We start from the raw sequence: 18,768 nt of genomic DNA on the forward strand, positions 1-18,768 counted from the left end.
CTTTTCGAAGGTAGATATTTCTTGATGAAAACTCTAACCGTGTTCATCGCTTACAGCACAGAGATTTTTTGGAAAGAAGTTCAGGTGGATGTTAAGAAAGTGTACTTTCAGTGACATATTGCATCCCATAAGGTGAAAGTAGTGCAACATTTCACTAACAATAAAAAACTGTTTATTTTGGAGAAACAGTACATGCTGGACAAAAACTAACTGCAGATTCGTTTTTTCCATCAAAAAATACATCGAATACAAATATTTTTATAAAAAGAACAAATTTCATGTTATACAGTGTAATCGAAGGTTAAAAAATAAGGGCCATATTCATAGACATTCTTAGCGCGGGCTTCCGGTGGATGATCAGCGAACAAACGTTTTTCGTATTCATAAACTATTGTTAGCGATATGATATGATATGATATGAGATATGATATGATATATGATATGATATATGATATGATATATGATATGATATATGATATGATATGATATATGATATGATATGATATGATATGATATGATATGATATGATATGATATGATATGATATGATATGATATGATATGATATGATATGATATGATATGATATGATATGATATGTTATGAATCCTGTACAAGTAACCAATCGATAGTCGGTGCTAGTTTAGCACGCTCGTAGCGCGGGCTAGCGAAATGTCTATGAATAGCACCCTTAGAGTTCCACATGTAGGCAGATTCCCTCTAGTGTTTTGATGACATTAACCTTTGCTCATTCACCCATTGAAATTGATAAATTTGTCACAATTTGAAAAACATGAGAGAAGTATGATTTTACTACAGATAACATCACATCAGTTTTTGTACGTGTTCTAATTATTCTAGAGAAATATTCAAATTTTCTATCGCCAATTGCGATTAGGGTCGCATTATTTTACTGCACTATCTTGAAGGGTTTCAGGGTACTTTGAACAATGCCACAAGCCGCTACGGTTCCTATAGTAGCTCCTTTTTCGCTCAGTTAACGCGAAGAGTAAATTGCACAAAAACAGTAGCGCTTGGGGAGAAACATGAAGACAAATTTCCTTATTGTGTACGATGCAAAACAGTCGCACACTATTGTGCCTCTCTGGCCCTACATGTTCTTGTATTGTTCAAAAGATAATTTGCATATCTCAAAATAATGTTCTTGGCAGACAGAACCATCTTTATTACTTTATGAGAAGCATATTGAATAATTTTTCCATTAATTGAGCCTAAATGTCATACTAGTGCAGCTTTTAAACATGGTGCTAGTTTCGGCCCAAGACCTTATAATAAAATTACAAACCATTTTCCAAATTTGAAATATTTAAAAATTGAAGCTTTTAAAAAATAAATTTATAAAATTATTCATGATGTGTGTTTTTTTACCTTTTATTTATGTCGACTATATTCATGTTTTTATTGAATATCACTGGCTTTTGTCTGATTGTCAATTTATATTAAATGTGATTTTTCTCTTTTTCTGTCTTTTTTGCTCTTTTGTGTTATTTATTGGTTTGAATTAAGTTACTTACTGCATTTAGTCAACTGTCCTTGTAAATGTTATGTTATATTATTGGCTAAGACCATACCGTACACGAGCCTGGCTCTGACGGTAATGACTAGAAACATTTTTGTTTTATAATTTTAATTTGTACTCGCTAACTAGCTACTTAAATAAATAATTATGTAGTTTAAATTTATTTATTCTGGCGGAGTTAAAGGCAAGAGGTCTTCTCTTTCACTCAGCCAGGAACAAAAGAATGTAGTAATACACAAATAAATTAATATTTACAAAAGACAAAGACAATATTAAAAGTAAAAACAGTATAAAAGTAAATATTAAACTATGTGAAAGCTAATTAAAAAACTTTCTAAAACATAAATAGTTAAGAGCTAATAAAACAAGACAAGAGACATGACAGATGCAGAGTACACAGTCCAAGATCAGAAATCTGTCCTTAATTTTGCTGGACTGTTGAAGATAGGCCTATCCTTTTTGTATGCAGGGAAACAGTCGCCAAGTATATTTGATTTTATTATAAATCACTGGGTATTCCCGAAAAAGTTCTTCAGGATGACACCTTAAGAATTATGAAACACTTTATACAGATTATGCACCATCATTTGTATTTCTAAGGATTCATATTAACATTGTTGTAGTGTTCTGCTAATGAACTGTATACAGGGAACATTATTCAGTTGTTTAGCGTAAATTTTGAGTAATTCAAATTTCTTTTTCCAGGGCACCCGGGTTCAATGCAGTTATGTTCCCCTCGTGAATACGTAAGTTAAATTGTACACGTGTTTGTGCAAAAAACAAAATAATACTAGCATTTGATGTGTTTTATTTGTGTAGAAAATTATATGCAATAAGGGTACGAAGTTTAATTTTCATTTATCTTAAAACTCATTTTTATGACTAGTCCCCCCTTTACCCAAACACTATCGAATTGCACTGAATTTTTCCTTTTCTTTTACAGAAAGGCAGTTAATAATAGGATATTACGATATTACTCAACGATTTAAAATTTAAAATGACACATTTACGTTCTGTAACACTTTTTTATGCAGCGAGATAAACATGCTGGTAACACATATTGTTAATGTTATTGTTGTTACACAACCACATTTTTGTTGGAGTAGTTATTCATTCAAATTAAACTATGCACTGTTTGGGTTTCTCTTATCTCAATTGACCTTGTGTAAGATTAATTATAGCCTAAGACTTTTTTTACAGTCGAAGCTGAAGCGATAGAGAAAATTTCAGGTGTAGCATTTAATCCTGACGGACCTTACAGGAAGCTACTCAGTCTTAATTGCAAAGAGATAAGGAGAAATCTTCTGCGCAAAGTACAGGCATCTGTCAGAGAATCAGTGCTTGATTAGAAGACGGTGTCTTGAGCCACGACAAATTAAATCACGTCAGGACTTGAAGGAAAGGGAAATACGGGGAGCGTTTTCGTTGTATTCGACTCTACTGATTGTAAAATAAGCATTGTACGCTTTGTTCTCTTGAGAAACAAACAACACAGTGGTTGAAAGAGGAGGGGGGGGGTTCGAGTTTCTGTTGCAAGGTATCAAGAATGTTCTATTCTTTTGTTTCTGTGCAGAAAACAGGACATCTTTCTCTGCACTTTTAAAAAGAATTTAAAGCATTATTTCAAATCGGATAAAAATAAGGGCGAACAAAAGAATACGATGAATGTAGAATGTTCTCTCATTTTTCAATCTTACACAGCAAAGGTTGGTAATACTTTGATACGAGTAAAATTGCAATAGTTCTTTTTGAGAATTTATTACAATTTTACCGAGCGAGAGGAAGATCGGTTTTTTTTTTTTGCGTCAGCGTATTAAGGCAATGTTCGTGGACAAATTGCTGCACAAAACCGGTCCTTCGTTACCTCAGTAAGATTGTAATATATTTTCAAAAATAACTATCACAATATCAGTCGTATCACGGAAATTAGCAAACTTTACCCTACTTGCGATCTTAGTTCACTGTCACCTGAAAAGACAACATATGGGATCAAAAATAGTAATAGATAACAAAACTATAGATTAGATACTTAATTACATGTTTATGGCATTTCGTTTTGAATGTGATGGCGATGTAATAAATAACAGCTAAACATTTGAAGATACGTGTGAGACGAAGAATTCAACAGTGAATAGAGAGGCTACAAAACAAACACGGCTAAAATATTATAAGACATTGGTAATACCAGTTCTACTATTCAGACCGGAATTATGGTTATCAAAACAAGAAATTTACAAAATTACAACAGCAAAAAGGTAATTCTTTAGTTCGCGCAGAAGTTCTATAGAACAGATGGCATTAGAAATACAGACATAAGAGGAACTCTTGACATATTTTTTGCAATAATAGTCTAGATAGAAACTTACCGGCAGAACTGGATGAGTCATGTCAATAGATGGAATGAAGACAGATCCGAAATTAACCACACAGTACAATCCAGAACAGTCTTGGCAGACAAGGAAGAAATGTAGTTGGAGTTGCTGTCGGAAGAGGGCAATTGACTTTCCTTGAATGTAGATAATGATGATGATGATGATGATATTAAGGTCATTAAGGTAATATTTAGCGCACCGTCAGTCTAGTGACTGGAGAATTTCGGCTGTCTGTAGTGAAGACTTAGTTAAAACTTCTCAAGTTTTACTGTACATTGTCGTGTACAAAAATGATGTTGAAACTAATTCTCGCACTATTGATTCTCCTGTCACACAATTTTATATATATATATATATATATATATATATATATACACACACACACATATATATATATACACACACATACACACAGGGCGTTTCCGGGCTGGTGTTACAAACTTTCAGGGATGATGGGGAAGGGCACTTGTATCAATTTGAGATAAGGAACTCTGGTGCGGAAATGAGTGAGTCGAAAGTTATAAGCAAAAATAGTTGTGTGGAAATGGAATTGTAATTTCGCACCAAGTGCCCTCTTTTCCTTAACCTTTGGAACAGTTGTGGAAAGATGGTATGGGCTGGATGTCTTCTACGTGGGTACTTGCCCCAATACAATCTGTGACCTTGTCTACTGTTCACATCGGCTCATCCGTATTCGAAAATCAGGTCTGCATATTCCGCTCTCGTGTGCTCCATTTCACTAGGACTGATCGACTGGACACTGCAACTTGTACACATACACTGCTGTTTACAGACGTGCATATCAGGACCGACCATGTCCGTTACACATTACGCTACCTGCATTGCTTTTGTGTAGTTTCCTGTCCCCACCCCTTAGAAAGCGCACTGAATGGAATACTGTAGGTAGAGAACGTAAACAACGTCAGATGAAATAAATACACATAAATAAGGTGTACAGAGGAATAAAATTATTTAATTTTCACACATCTATTTTTGTTTGTAACTTTCGACTCAGTCATTTCCGGACCAGGGTTCCTTATCTCAGATTGATACATGTGCCTTTCCCCATCATCCCTGAAAATTTGTAACACTAGCCCGGAAACACCCTGTATATATTTTTTTCTTCTTCTTCCTCTTCTTCTTCTTCCTCCTCCTCCTCTTCTTCTTCTTCTTCTTCTTCTTCAGGTTAGGGATTAGGCGGTTTGCCTGTTCCGTCCTCACACTGTTCCGTCATCGGCTCCAGTCAAATGCGTCGACTTAAATTCCAGAAACGGAATATATTATCTGGGCACACACTATATTCACATGGAAAATCTTGTCGCGGGACATGTGTCTTGTATCTGCGCATTAAACAATGTAAAAGGTACATGTCCCAAAAGCTCTGACTTGAGTGCTCACGTGCGTCCTTACATTGCACGCACAGTGATCTTGAATTATTTTGAAACGTATAGGCCTACAATTTATAATAAAGTATATCTTAACTAAGCACTCAAACTTTATGGTAAATAGAATAGTTTCAATGATTTTCTGTTATGACAGATACATGCATATATTTAGGCCTAAGTGAGTTAATTATCTGCTATGACGAGACAGAACACAAAATCAAAGATAGTTAAGCGCAGTAGTTTCCCCTGTAATCACGCTGAAGTTGTTACTCCGACATCTAACGCCCAATTGCTAACGAGGGCATCCACTGTACTTCCAAATTAGCGGATCGAATATCGAGTTGGTAGCACTGATTAGTTGATCGTCAGCTATTTGCGTACAAATTACAATCGGAATTCTTTATATTTGGAGAGTGCAGCAGTATTATTCGTCATGTTGACAAGGGGAAACAGTTGAATAATCAAACCGATAATGAAGGTGGTTTATTTGCTGACGCATCGAGAAAACAAGAGAGAATCGGAACCGGCGTAGTCATATGTTATATTAATATTGGATTCGTTGGTAGTAAATAGACTAATTTTGAAAACGTTCTGCGTCAACATTTATTTTTGTTGAATGCGTGTATGAACAAGAGCGTTCTATATTTTGTCTCGCTCTTTCTCAGGCACGTTATCTTACTCCCTTTTTTTCGTCATTTCTTTCTTTCTCCCTTTCTTTTCTCCTTTTTTCTTTGTCCCTTTTCTCGTTTTTCTTTTTTCTTTCTTTTTCTTTCTTTCTGTCTTGCTTTTTCTTTCTCTCTTTCGTTCTAACTTTCTTTCTTTCTTTCTTTTTTCTTCTCTCTTCCTCTATTTCTCTCTTACTTCCTTTCTTTCTTCCTCTTTCTTTCTTTCTTTCTTTCTCCTCTCTTCCCCTATTTCTCTCTTTCTTCCTTTTTTCTTTCTTCCTTTTTTCTCTTTCTTTCTTCTCTCTTCCCCTATTTCTCTCTTTCTTTCTTTCTTCCTTCCTTTTTTCTCTTTCTTCTCTCTTCCCCTATTTCTCTCCTTTCTTTCTGTCTTTCTTTCTTCCTTCCTTTCTTTCTTTCTTTCTTTCTGTCTTTTCTCTTCCCCTATTTTTCTCTTTCTTCCTTTCTTTCTCTTTCTTTATTTCTTCTCTCTTCCCCTATTTCTCTCTTTCTTCCTTTCACCTTTCTTTCTTTCTTTTTTCTTTCTTTCTTTCTTTCTTTCTTTCTTTCTTTCTTTCGCTCTTAATTCATTTTCAGCCCAAATTCTTCTTATGCTAAAATTAAGCTCGTGCCAAAAACCCATTCCGCGCTAAACATCTAGTCTGTCGTTCACCACTATGGAACAGGCTGGTTAGCATGTCTGAATACGAAATGGGCGGGCCCGAATTCAAATCCTAGTTGAGACAAGTTACCTGTTTGAGGTTTTATCGGGATTTTTCCTCAACCCGTTAAGGGCAAATGCCGGGTAATTTTTGGCGCTGAACCTTAGACTCATTTCGCTGACATTATCATCTTCATTTCACTCAGACGCTAGATAACCATTGCAGTTTATAAAGCGTATAGTTGAAACAACTTCTACATGTGACAAACTGGGAGATCATTTCAAACACGATACAAAGAGCATATCACAGGTATAACCAAAACAAAATACTTCCACATACACAGAACACATTACAAACGTCAACCACAGCTACGGCAACATAGAAACAGACATGGAAATGATACATATCCAACCGAAAAACCAGAAATTAAATACACTAGAACAGTACGAAATAGAGACACAAAGTCACACACACAACACATTCACACAACTAAATTTCAGAAGACACACTCTATTTTACTCCACATTACCATACACAAACGCACTCCCCTGCAAAACAACAGAAGAAATCGGAAAGATGCAAAGGCCTCACTAGTTCAAAGATGACTTATACGAAGTCGAAAATAGTCAACTAGGTAGTTTAGCACTTAGTTTTCATTTTAATGCCTCAAAGTTTTTATTATAACTAAATTCTTAAGTGATAAAACGTCTTAAATAAACCAATTAAAAATCCAATTATTCCAGTTTAATCAGTTTCTACAAATTCTTCAAACATGTTACGTGAGTTACGTCATGCTTCAATTTATTTCTCCATGGAATAATATAAATTTTAACTTCTTCAGTGGGAACGTTTGATTCTTGCATATTTCCATTGCTTTTAAGGCCCAGTTCTTGATTGAAAATTTTAGCGGTTTCATGCTCTGAATTTAAAGCTTTTGATTTCATACCTCAATTGTGATTCCGTATTCATAGAAGGAAATGCAATGTTTTATTTTCTTATCTTGGATATATTAATTCGACAACTGCTTTTGGATACTGCGAACTATGAATGGCCAGTAATTTTCTCGTTTTCTTGTCAAAGTTCCTTATTTTTTCAGTCGCCTATTATAATTGTGAGACTGTAGTGCAAGACGTATGCCTTTAACATGAAAAGTTTATATGCTTCACGTTCGAAAAATCTGGTTACATATTATGTAGGTGACGTCAATGATTACAGTATACCTTGGATGACTGAAATTATAAAGTATATAGAACGAAATAGTTTCGAATCTTGCTATCCTTAATGAAACATAAAGGGTAAACGAATGTGGCATCATAACAAGTACATTATGATACACAAATGGGGTGATTAATAAATACGAGAGTATAAAGACAAAAGTAGTTCATTTAACATTGTCTAATTTCTGAAGTACTTAACTGTGGTAGAAATCCAATTCTCTATAATGACATATGTAGATTAAAATTGAAGAGTATTATCCCAAAACGTGTCAAGTTGATTTTTATGAAAGGACTGGTCTGTCTTTTTTTATCAACTGGTCTACTGACTGAGCAAGTTTTCAAGAGGCTTGCAGGTCATAATGTCCATCGTAGAACGTCCATTACATTAATGTCCAGTCGATATTAGGTCCAACGACAAAAAAGTCCACATTAAATATAGGTCCAAAGACAAAAATGTCCGCACTAAAATATATCCAGTTTTTATATGCCAAAATGTCCACACAATAATGTCCATCAATGTCCATCTTTTGAACCAATTCGATATTAATATAAAATTATTAGAAAATTAAATTATTTTAATAGCAGTTGCGGCACAAATTTATTAATTAAAATGGTTACTAAATATTTGCAAGTAAGTGAGGACTCACAGAATTTACACGACTTGATAACGTTAAGGAAATTAAGCCTACATCATTCGGTAAGTGAGACGTTACAGAATTTACACGATTTCATCACGTTAAGAAAATTACATCATTCCTGCTCAAGAGGAACCGTAATTTTCATTTTAGGTGGTATAATATTTCTCTGAGGTGAAGATTCACAGTCCTCTGGTACCTAGCTGATAAGATCGTACTATTTGTAGCACCCTTCGTTCATTTGTTTCGTATTTCTTGTTTATTGGACGTCTGACACTCACATGACCAGCCTGTATTTGCAGTAACCGATGTTGTTTCATTTTATTCTTGTCTCATGTGGTCGAGAAATCACCAAATATTAACACGGTTTGCAGATACTATCCTCTGGAACCTCGAATGAAACCCTTCAACTTCTTCGTCCGATGGTGGCCGTGGAAAGTTGATTCATAAACATTCCATTCCTCTGGTGAAAATCTAGGAGCAACAGCTCTTCGTCTTCCTTGCGCACGTCTACCCCTTACATACACGTTTCATAATAATCCGTAAGCTCGAGAAGATCCTCATGGATGTCCTCCTACAGAATGTGGCTTATATGTCTGGAAGAGGAATGAACGACATGGCTAATAGTTCCTGCATTTGCTGTCTGCATGTTACTTTGTCTACTTGTTGCAGCAGTTCCCTTGGCCACAGTATCTTACTGGAATTGTATTACTACGTGGACATTTTGACCATATCGACATTTTGCTATGGACTAGTTGCCTTGTGGACATTTCCGGCAGTGGACCTTTCGGGTTAGACAATATAGTGCAGGAGTATGTGGTGTGGACATTTTTGTATATTGGACATTCTACAATGGACATTATGTCTGCTCACCTTCTAGTGACATGCACGATAACATAAACTTTTAGACGAGGATTTCCGTTGGCTTGGAAGAAAACAAGATTTTAAATATAATGATAGAGGTCTCAAACATAATCATGTATAGGCCTATATTTATATGTAAAAGTCATAACAGTTACAAAATGGACTGAAGGAGTTTTGGGATCACACTCTTGAATTTTTTACGTCATATTTGCGTCATATTGATGTTCCAGTCGTTTCGACTAAGAATTGCATTGTTTTCTCGAGACTAGGCTTCATGAAAGAAAATAATTAACGAGAAGGCTCCGCCTTGTTAAATTTAAATGCGATGAGTATAAAGACAGAACCACAGTCTAGTATTTACAGTCACGAAGCTCAATACGTAGTAAATATACATCCATAGATAGTTGCTAACCACTAGGATCGCTAATATCGCCTCATTACAGAGAATGCGAAATAGTACCGGCACAGTCTATTGTTCCTAGCACCCTCACAACTCAAGTTTCATGACTGTATATACTAGACTGACAGAACTAAGAAAAAAATCAATATTTTATTTGAAATCCCGAACATCCTTACAATCCCAATCATGCTCACAATTATAGGTATTCCATGAATATCCTGTTTCTTTTAAGTCGTTGAGATGTTACTGTGCTGAACTTGATTGTTCACAATTTAAAATGGAACTAGACATTCACATCATTTATTTGAGCCAGAAACTTTAGTATTCTAGACACAGCGTAGCAAATTTTTTTTACGCCAGCATGTTTTTAATATCTACTACAATTATGCGAATTCATAAAATTAATCTGTATGTACTTAGCACTGTATAGCACAACACGTTTAGTCGATTTGCAGTTAAAATAAGTTTTGTTGACGCTTCTCTTCAGATTGGGACCCTCGCTTCCCGCACAATTCCTGATGGAGCCTCCGTTTTATTCTCTCCACTTCTGTTTCTGACTTCCATTTTGAACAAGCCCGCCGACTTCAGTTCCCACCCCAACCCCATCTCATCCCCCTCATCCACGTATTCCCTATTCAGAATACAGAGTCCCTCCACCACGGTCTCCCACACAATTCAGATCGCATTTTACGTTATTGATGTATATCGGAGGACCTCAGTTTATCTGAATACCACAGTATGTTGTCCTGTAGTATCCACGAGGCCAAGGAATACCTACATTTATTATTTGAAGTGTTCTCGTACTGCAGCAGATAATAATGGGACGATGTAATAAGAAAATAATGGAAAATCAGAATAAAGAAATACAAAAGAAATAGAACGAAAATAATAAATAAAAATGGAAAAGAGTGCTGCAAAGGAAGAATGAAGATGAATGATAACGAATATAAAAGAGGAATATAAATAACTATAGTCCTAAAGGAAAATAGCTACTGTTCTTTTTGCTGACGAACAAGTCATCCTTTCAGATTCTAGGAAACCCTTCGGAGAACTGCTTACCTAATCCAAACAGTTACAGAATGTTATACTTTAATGTATACATCTTGATTTACACAACTTTCAACACTATATCACTTCGGAATATAAAGTATATATTACATGCTTTCACGTGTTAATTAACTAGGTTACCTTGTTGACTAGTTTCGTCCTGGGAGCCATCTTCAGAACTGCGCCTTCTGATTCCGTTTCCTGTGTGGGTGTGTTTGTGTAATATAGTGTCAAATACTGTGTGTGTTATGAAATTGAGTTGTATGTTGAGGATTTGACGCGGGTGTATTTTTGTGTCTGTATATTTCGTATTGTTCTAATGTGTTTAGTTTCTGTATGTATGTATGTATGTATGTATGTATGTATGTATGTATGTATGTATGCATGCATGCATGCATGCATGCATGCATGTATGTGTGTATGTATGCACAGTGTTCTGCCCTAGATAGGTCTTTAACTGCAAACCAAGCATTTTCCATTCTTTCTAATTTCTTGCTTTCCTCTTAATCTCCCCATACGATACATATACCTTAACGTTGTCTATCAGCTGATACCTTTTGCCCCGAGCTCTTCTCCCGTTCATCATTCCTTATACGTGGTGCAGTCATTAAGTTCTGACACTGACGCCTGAAGGGTAGGCACCCATAAGAATCTGGATGTCTCAGAAGATGCCGCGTGATACGGCGTACACTTAAACAGATTGACATCCTCCCTCAATATAGTCGCCGTTGGCCGCTATGCACGTCTGCCAACGTTGGTGTAGCTGCTGGAAGCACTGCTGAAAGATGTTGGCAGGAAGACGCCGTATGGCTTCTCTTGTGGCAGTCATGACCTTTTCGGCCGCATAAAAATTACGCCCACGTAGGATTGATTTCATGAGGGGAAAGAGAAAAAAAATCGCATGGTGCGAGATCAGGTGAGTACGGAGGGTGTGGCAAAACAGCGACCTGTTGCCTTGTAAGTTCCTCTTGGACAAGGATGGAGCGATGTGCAGGGGCGTTGTCGTGTAGCAACAGCCAATTCTTCCTATGCCAAAGCTCAGGACGCTTACGACGAATTGAACTGCGTAAACGGCCAAGAATCTCTTTGTAGAGGATCTTGTCTACAGTTGCACCTTGTGGGATTAATTCTATGTGAACAATTCCATTTGAATAAAAAAAAAAGCTGTTAAAGCATCACCTTGCCTTTTGACCTGTCTTGTTGCGGATTTTTCTGTCGTGGAAATAATGGCGTTTTCCAGGTGGCGGATTGTCGCTTCAGTGGCGGATCGTAAAGGAAACACCATGTTTCGTCTCCAGTTATGATCGCCTAATTTCTGACAGAACGTGACGTTTGCCAGTTGCTCAAACTGCAACATACTCGAGTTCCGACGCGCGCATTCAAATCACCGTCACAACAATGACCGTAGTTCTGCTTACACTATATGCACGTAATTGTATGATGCTGGGACGAGAGACTAACTGACAAGGTACCATATCACGGCGCCACCTATCCGTTCTAGTGCACCACACCGCCACTATGCCCTCAGTCTCAGAACTTAATGAATGTACCACGTATGTGGCCTATGTATATTATATTACTACTAAATAGGTCCCTACAAATATATCAAATCAACAAATTAGGCCTACACCGAAATAAAAGGAATCAATCACTGCACTCACACACCTACTGACACTTATGCCAGAAATAGTCTCATATGTGTATATATATTTTTTTATTGTTATTTATGTACAATGGCTGTATAGGGGTCCTGCGCGTATAAAACCCTAAAACGGCGTCTGGCTCAAAGCCAGAAATGTCAATAAACTACTACTATTACTTTCTGGTTTTTTTGTTGAAGATGTAGAATTTCCATGTCTGTGTCTATGTTGCTGTAGGTGTGGTTGCAATTTGTGATGTTTTCTACGTATGTGAATGTGTTTTGTGATTTGGTTATGGCTGTGATGTGTTGTTTATAACGTGTTTGAAATGATATGTCTGTCCGATGTAGAAGTTGTTGCAGCTATTGCATGTGAGTTTGTATACACCTGTGAGGTTGTATTTGTTTGTTCATGTTGTTTGTGTGTTGAGATGCTTTTGTAGAGCGTTTTGTGTTCTGTGATGTTGTAAATTAATTTCTTGAATGAGGATGCGATCTTGTGTGTGTTTTTATTTTCATATCTTAGTATGATGTTTTTTTTTGTGTTCTTGTGTTTCTGTTGTATACCTATGCATTTTGTAATTATGTTTTGTCTTTTTTATTATGTTGTCTATTAGGTCAGGGTTGTATCTGTTTTCTTGTACTATGTATTTGATTGTGTTCAACTCTTATTTGATAATAGACGACGTTAAGATAAATGGATCTTAAGAGGAGACAAAGAGGAAGGGAGAAAATAGCAAAGACTGGAGAATGCTGGGTTTGCAGTGAACACTATGAATGAATGAATCGTTCTCATATAGTGATTAGAAAGTAGGCTACGACATTACGCATGCGGTCGTCATTTTTATATCTGTTTCCTCTTCCTGCTATCGCCGTATATCCTCACTTCCTTGCAGAAGTTCCATTATTTCGCGCTTCTCGCCTCTCGGAAGGACCTACTTGCCCCTAAGCACAGACCATCTCTCTTGTGGACGGGCGTAACTGTTTTGCAGCGCTCCGTGCAAGGTCCCAGATTAATGTGCTGCCTAGTTTTTACACCTGTTTCCTGGGATCGTCGGGATTTATTTGCAGTAACGCATTTAACCCAGTTTTCTTCAGGAATCTGAAAACTTTCCTTGTTTAGAAAACGATGTCGATTATTCTAACAAAGAAGCGATAAATCTGTGTAGGAACAGAAGTGGGTCAAAAAGGGAAAAGATGGTGCAGAATTAGGTGAAGATGAAGTTTATTCGATGTTGTATGTTTTTGTGAGCAGGAGTCTGGAGAGTACAATAGTACAGAACACTGCTTCAACTCGAGACTAAAGAAGAAATTGAACGTACAAGAAGAAGAAAATAGCATTGTCTTGAAGAACGACAGATTACGATAAGGTAATGAAGAAGAGAAATATAATATAGCATAGGTACTTAAGTGACAATCAGAAAATATAATAATAATTTAATGCATGAGTATCACGAAGATGACCTAAATTTTCATTGTGTGTTTTATGCGTTTCACAACAATTCAGTCATTTATCATTTGCGCATAATGAAACTGCCTTTACTTCATATTCTTGAACCACTCGTATTATTCAAAAGAGAAATACAATGGTTATTATTCAAAAGAGATGTTGCGTTTGGGAAGACATAAAATGAAATCCTTTTAAAATTATAACAGGAACTGTACGAAAGTTAATTTAGTTCCAATTGGTGTTAAAACATGGGAGTTTTTTTATCATTACTTTTACTAACAAAAGAAATTATATTCGAGTGCATACATACATACATACATACATACATACATACATACATACATACATACGTTCTGCAAATGGGAAGGTCTTTCACTGCAAACCCAGCATCTTCCATCTTTCCTATTTTATGCTTTCCTCTTAGTCTCCGCATATGATCCACATATCTTAATGTCGTTTATCATCTGATATCTTCTTCTGCCCCGAATTCTTCTTCCGTTCACCATTCCTTCCAGTGTATCCTTCAGAAGGCAGTTAATTCTCAGCCAGTGACCCAACTAATTTCTTTTTCTTTTTCTGATTAGTTTCAACATCATTCTTTCTTCACTCACTCTTTCCAACACAACTTCATTTCTTAATCTGTCTGTCCACTTCACACGCTACATTTTTCTCCATATCCTCATTCATAATGCTTATATTCGTTTCTCTTCATTTCGTCGTAATGTCCATGTTTCTGCCCCAGACAATGTCACACTCCACACAAAGCACTCCACTAGTATCTTCCTTAGTTCTTTTTCCAGAGCTTCGCAGAAGATGCTCCTTTTTCTATTAAAAGCTTTCTTTCAGCGTATTCCGAATCTCACCGGTCCGGTGGCATCAATGACGTCACGTTGCAACGAAAATAAGGAACAAAACTGCTGGAAGAATCGATGCTGTCATGGCGACTGTGTAAGTGGTTATCTGTGCTAAGCTAGTAAAATTTTTCGAAATTTCCGTACTGCCATCTTGTTCAAATAAAAGAGATCATAAACAACTTATTTCTTGAACCGGTAGTAATAACTGGTCCGTTGACATGTTCGCTCATAAGCCATTATAATATTGTTTTTACGTTGTGCTCATTACAAACAATACAGCAGAACTAAAGCAGAACACACCGCCATGACACAAAAGTGCACGATGTCATTCGTCTGCTAATTCCCGCCCTATACAAGAACCAATCAGATTCACTGATGGCGGCTGATGGAGATTGCCACCACCTCTGCAAGTTGATGGCACTGGTGCGACACCGGTGGTGCATCAATGACGTCATCGGTGGAATTCGGAACACCGTGATGCCATCGGATTGTTCACCGGAATACGCTCTTTGCCATTGCTATCCTGCTTTTGAATACCTGGCTGCAGCTCATATTACTGCTTATAGTACACCCCAAGCTGTTCACTTGCTCTACTGCCTCATTTAGAATTCACAAGTTTACTTTCTTTTTCTTGCGACAACCATGATCTTCTTCTTGTTTGCAAACCGAAGCTGCTGTTAGCGCAGCAAGTCTCAGGAGGCTGTCTGGGGGTGATGGCTGAAATTTCTATTTTCTACATTTTTCAAGCTACTTTCTTGATTTTTTATACACGTAATCACGATGTGATAGATAATGTGCTTAAGTTTAATTTTTTGAGCCAGTCAGTTTCTGAGTTATTAACGAAAATATTAAAAAAATTGACATATTTCAAAATGAAATGTGTCGCTCAATTTTTAGTAAAAGTCTGGTTTTTTTTTAAGTTCAGGGGCGTATTTAGAAATATATTAGATATTATTTTTCTTGTATCTTTACTACAAAAGGGGGAAAAATTATAATCACTGTCCTACGAATTCACTATTAAAATGGGACACACTCACGGACCGGAGAACGCGAATTCGATTATGCACAATGTTCAAAACATACAGATGTGAGCCTGCCTGGAGAGAAATAAAAAATAGGTTGCAGCCGCCAAATTACTCTTCAAGGAACGACCACTCATATAAATTGAGGGAAAGAAGACAGAGGAGGGACACTGGAAAGTTTTCTTTTCTCAATCGTACTATCAGGGACTGGAATGCTTTACCTGCAGACTTACTAAAGGCTTTACCAATAACCAAAAATGTATTTAAAAATAGGCTTAAGGACTTTACTAATAGACGGTAGTATATTATACACACTACTTAAAGTTTGTAATTCATATCTTGTTATTAGAAATGTTCTATCAGTGAGGAAGTGTGTTGTGTCAGTGAAGTGTGTAGTGTCGGTGAAGTCTATTGTGTAAGTGAAGTGTGTTGGTGTCAGTGAAGTTGGTGTGTAAAGTATTTGAACAGTGAAATGGTTAGAAGTGTTAGTGAAATCAGGATAGAATCAGTGCAGTGAGTGAGTTGACAACGAAATAAGTGTAGTTCCGAAAGGTACTTGTGCAGGTATGAACCTGTCACACTCGTGGGTCTTAGTTCGAACTTAAGGTTAAGATACAAATTAGATTTACTTTAAATGTTATTTTAAGTGACATGCTTCATTTAATTTAGGATGCTCCTTGTTAATATTATTATTATTTTATTATTATTATTGTTATTATATTATTATTATTATTGTTATTATTATTGTTATTATTGTTATTATTTTATTATTATTGTTATTATTTTATTATTATTTTTATTTTATTATTATTATTATTATTATTATTATTATTATTGTTTTTTATTAGTTGTGTTTATTATTAATTGTCATTATTGAGTGTAATTAGTTACCACTGCCACCGGGTATATACTCATTTGCAGTGTGAATAAATACATACATACACATACATACATACATACATACATACATACATACATACATACATACATACATACATACATACATACATACATACATACATACATACAAATAAAAATTTTTCATTGCCACTGTAAATATTTCATTTCTTATTTCAAAAAGTATTAATTTAATCATACAACCCATGCGCTATTTGTTAACCAAAATATATAGAAGAAGCAGTAAAAATTGCATGTTCCTAGAATAAACATTAAAAGAGCCTTTACACTTTGAACCTGACAAAATGTCCTGAAAAAAGTGAGAAAACAACTTGTAAAATTTGCATGTAATTAAATTCAAGGGTGCAACCATTTATATACTGCGTAATTTTTATGCTTTTAAGCGTCGCAGAGCATTAAAACTTGCTCAACATATACATAAGTGATTGCTGATTCATTTTTCACAATAAAAATGCTATTTTTGACAAATGACCAAAATTTCACCCATCTGCCTCCTTAAAAGCCCATCACAGAATTTTGTTTCACAGCCTTTACCTAATATCCTGCAAAGGAAGTGTCACTTAAAAAAATAAACGAAGTTGTTTCAAAAGAAGTTCGAATTGAACACGATTTTTATTAGTTTCTTTAGATTCTGCGTAATTTGTGCATGTAATATGTGTGTAACTTAACAAGACACTGTAATTGATTTTCCTTTCCAATCTATAAGATATATTATTTGCCCAAGCGTGGTAGAAATTGTTAGACGTATCCAAATTGATGTCTCTTTATAATACGGAAATTTCAACATCTCATTTTCATTCTGTTCAGACGCTGCGCGATTTTCCAGGAAGTAATAATGGCAGAGGCAGATTATTAAAACACAAAATATTTTTTACTTACGTCACCAACAATTCTATATCCATGTGCCAAAGATGTGTGAATTTAATACCAGCTGACACTATGTTATATTTCATCCTATGTCAGAGTTCTATTCCCTATGCGGAAACCCTTGTCTGTTGGACCAGTATTTCGATTCTCTTCTAGGTCACCAGTTCTGACTTCTACTATGTGACTTGAAAGTCTTATTACAGAACCAGGATCAATATCCTGTTCGTGCAGTGGGTAGGGTAGTTTTTAACAAATATTTCCTTTGAGAGATTCCTATTCCTTTCCTTGCTTCCTAGTAGATTCTGTGCTCTTCTTTGTAAGACACATGTAATGTTGGGAATTTTCTTTGTTATCAGATTCAGCCTCTTTTGTCTTTCCACTGTGGTACTCATGTCTATAGGATATGAACTTCTTCAGTTAGTCCGCGAGTATGCCTCATTTTAATAGACTTCGTGAAAGTAATACGATTATTTGAAAAATTGCATTTAGAAGATCGAGATGAAAGAATAAGTGAATTTAGGGAACAACCCGTCAACAGTAAAGAAATAGTGCAGCATGTGACACATGACTAGGGTTGCCAACCTTCCCGAAATTTCCGGGATCTCCTTATTTGCCCCAAATTTTTAAGTCTCCCGATATCAGTACTTTTCTTCTCTTCGAGCATTTTTCTCCCTTATTTTTGTATAATGTAAAGATCATTATTCTAAACATTTGATTTTGCCGTAAATGACGATTGTTTATATGAAGAATTTTGTTGTTCAAGACAAGCATTGAAATATGCAGTGTTTATAGGACGTAATACTTGCCAGAAATGGGATTTAGTGATCACCCGTTTAAAATAAAGCAATATTAAAATTATGAACAAAAATAAAAACTCACTAGTTTTGTTCTAAGAACACGAGGTAGTAATGCTCATACAAAGAGGGTGTTTTATCTCATGAACAATAACTGAACACATCTAATCAAATCAGAGCTGCAAAATGCAGTCGACTTCAACTATTACGCGAGAAAAAAATCTGTCTCAAAATACTTTTAATTTAAGCCTATCTGCCAAAGTGTAGAATAAAGTTATTTTTTAGTATTTACTAAAAAATGGCTTTTAAGGAACCGGAAGGTTCATTGCCGCCCTCACATAAGAAAGCCATCGGTTCCTATCCTGTGCAAGATTAATCCACTCTCTATCATCATATCCCATCTCCCTCAAATCCATTTTAATATTATCCTCCCATCTACGTCT

The 18,768-nt window shown here is 35.8% G+C and overlaps 1 protein-coding gene and 1 long non-coding RNA gene across 2 annotated transcripts in view; one reads left to right on the forward strand and one right to left on the reverse strand.

Annotated features, from left to right (window-relative positions):
- wake (wide awake) overlaps nt 1–18,768 on the reverse strand; it is an 883,946-nt gene that overhangs the window by 565,019 nt on the left and 300,159 nt on the right. The gene's annotated exons all lie outside the window — the stretch shown is intronic.
- The window catches only part of LOC138701690 (uncharacterized), a 333,034-nt gene that overhangs the window by 75,098 nt on the left and 239,168 nt on the right, over nt 1–18,768 (forward strand). The window contains exon 2 of the long non-coding RNA XR_011332668.1: nt 2,243–2,283. This is a non-coding gene — a long non-coding RNA (uncharacterized lncRNA). The remainder of the gene's footprint in view (nt 1–2,242; nt 2,284–18,768) is intronic.

This window comes from Periplaneta americana, chromosome 6, assembly GCF_040183065.1.
Source record: "Periplaneta americana isolate PAMFEO1 chromosome 6, P.americana_PAMFEO1_priV1, whole genome shotgun sequence".
NCBI lineage: Eukaryota > Metazoa > Arthropoda > Insecta > Blattodea > Blattidae > Periplaneta > Periplaneta americana.